Source organism: Triticum dicoccoides, chromosome 3B (assembly GCF_002162155.2).
Source record: "Triticum dicoccoides isolate Atlit2015 ecotype Zavitan chromosome 3B, WEW_v2.0, whole genome shotgun sequence".
Classification (NCBI taxonomy): Eukaryota; Viridiplantae; Streptophyta; class Magnoliopsida; order Poales; family Poaceae; genus Triticum; species Triticum dicoccoides.
Genome location: NC_041385.1, coordinates 775,587,647 through 775,590,570, shown reverse-complemented (window position 1 = coordinate 775,590,570; position 2,924 = coordinate 775,587,647).

Sequence of the window (2,924 nt, the reverse complement as noted above, 5' to 3'; positions counted from 1 at the left end):
CCCCCACACACACTACCAGAAATGCTTAGAAGAGTCAGTAGGTGGGTTGTAGGGCAAGGTCGGGCTTGAGGAAGGAGGCATGGAGGAAGAGTCAATGATGTCGTACATTACGCTTTGGATGCCCACGCCCTGACAAGCACCAACACCAAGCAAGGCAAACCGACAACTCAAAATCCAACACTAGGGACGCTGCGAACAGCCAAGACAACACCTTAATGAAGGGAAAGGCGTCATGACGCCACTGCCGCCAGTGGAGATGGAAAACTTGGTGAATAAATTATTTGAGTGTATTGAAAAAGAGTCTCACTTCGGTACAACCCCCCCCCCCTAAAACATAAGATGGTAGTATAGTCATTGCGCACAACATATAGCATACCCGCCCGCCCATATACGCCATACCCTGTCGCCGTATGCCTGCCCGCGTTCCTGTACATCCGTGTTTGCACGCAGAAAAAAACCAGGCGTGTGCCCTGCCCCCACCCCCATTCGAAACCCTAGTGTCGATAGTTGTTCTAGTCGTCGCATTCCTCTCTGGCAGTCGCCCTCAACGTCGCAATGGCGCCATGGTCGCCGCCCAAAAGTCACGCCGCGCATGCCATGCCGCCGCGCGCAGGCAAAACGCTAGTGGCTATCATCGTTGCAGCTGCCTCATTCCTTTCCTGGCAGTCACCGGCGAACGAGCAAATAGCGACGCAATCGCCGTTACCCACATGACCTGATTCTCAAGGAGTTGCTCCCCATTTCTACCTATTCTCTCAACATGCACACTATCCACATCATCACCATGCCACATCATCAATACTAAATAGGAGCAACCCACTAACTCATTTCTCTAAACATGCAGCCCTCCCACCTCACCAAGCTGCCACATCATCATTTATTTTGATAATAAATTTTTTACCCATCACAGAATATTATTCTGGCATGTCAGCAACGAGCGGTTCAAAGCATATGGGTCCAATGATGTTTACCCCTTCCTCTGCTCCCCCCTATTCATCTTCTGGGCTTCCACTTAGGAAACTGATCGAAAAGGTATTGATGGATTCCATTCAGCTTCTTAGTCTAGGGCAGTAATTTTTTGTGTAATGGTTCCCTTCATTTCCCACAGTATATAAATCACCACAATCGCCACTCAAACTCACCCTCGAGTCCTCACATCTTACGATTCCCTTTTACGTCCTTGGCCTTCCTGTTTGGATCCCTCAAGTGGCTGATGGGTCGGTCGGATGGTGTGTTACCCGGCGATCGCAGCTTCTGGCGTCATCTAAATATTTTCCAGAGCTTATACAAAACCGCATGAGAAAAGATCCCATCAAGTACTAGTACTCAGTCTCTGCTACATCCGCCGGTACAAAGTAGTTTTGCAGTAAAGCCTGATTGCACGAGCCATTATCATTAAGTAATTCCGAGACAAAACGAATTCTGCACCTTCATTGAGACGTGATGGGTTTATAGGAGTAGGGACGCGGAATCCAACTATCTCGCCAAACTCGAATACTCTGTCCGTTACCCACCCGCCAGATGAGTCCTTTCTTCAAAAGATCAAGACCATAACTAATGACTTGCCAGGAAGATGACGCGTTGCCTGAAAAAACGGTGTCCTCAAGATTACCATCCGGGTAGTATCTAGCCTTTAAAACTTGTGCACACAAACTATCCGTTTTAGAGATCAAACTCCAAGCTAGTCGAGCTAGCAAAGCTTGGTTAAAAATACGGAAGTCTCGAAAACCAGCACCTCTTTTACTTTTTGGCTGCAACAAATCGTCCCATGCTCGCCAATGCACTTTCCGTTTACCCTTTTCAGCACCCCAATAAAACCCTCTCACCATCCTAGTAAGTTCATCACACACTGAAAAGGGAACCTTAAATACGCCCATAATATATGTGGGCAAAGCCTGAGCAACAGACTTAATGAGAGTCTCTCTCCTGGCCTGAGCAAGATGTCCATCTCCCCGCTGAATCAACCATTTTGTCAAGCTCATTTGAAGGTTTTAGAACCGACCTTTAGACATGCGACCATTCGGAGTAGGAAAGCCAAGATACTTCTCTTCAAAGACTAAGCTAGTCACATTGAGCACCTGTCTAACTTCCTCCTGATTAACAAAAGGACAAGCAGGACCAAATAATATCGAACACTTGTCAAAATTCAAACTTTGACCTGTAGCATTGCCATAAATATCCAAAGCCATTTTAACTTTTTCAGCCTGGCCACGTGAGGCCTCAAAAAATAGCAATGTATCATCAGCAAACAGTAGGTGTGAAATACCAGGGGCTCTTCTACACACCTTCACTGGAGAAATATCACCCGCAGCCACATAATGCTTTAGAATTGCTGACAAGCCATCAGCCACAAAAAGGAACAAGAAGGGAGAGAGAGGATCACCCTGCCGAAGCCCACGCGACGCTGCAAATGAATCCAAGAGGGTCCCATTAAGTTTGACAGAATACCTCACCGATGTGACACAAGACATAATCCAGTCTACCCATCGTTGAGAGAAACCCAGCTTTTGCATCACCTGCTCCAAGAACTTCCAGTCCACCCTATCATACGCCTTAGAGAGATCAAGCTTGTATGCACAGAAACCTTTCGTTGGGTCCTTTTCTTGTTTGATGTGATGAATGCATTCGAAGGCCACCAGTGCATTGTCAGTGATCATACGTCCAGGAATAAACGCACTTTGCTCCGAAGAGACAATATCATCAAGGAGAGGCCTTAGACGGTTCACAAGACACTTAGATATAACTTTATAAACGACATTACAAAGACTTATTGGCCTGTAATGCGTCAAACATGTAGGGTTAGGAATTTTAGGAATAAGTACAATAGAGGTAGAATTTACCCCTGCCGGCATGAGTCCTGTAGCAAAAAATTCCTTGACTCCTAAAATAACGCTGTCCTTCAGGGTGTCCCAATTGCGCTCAAA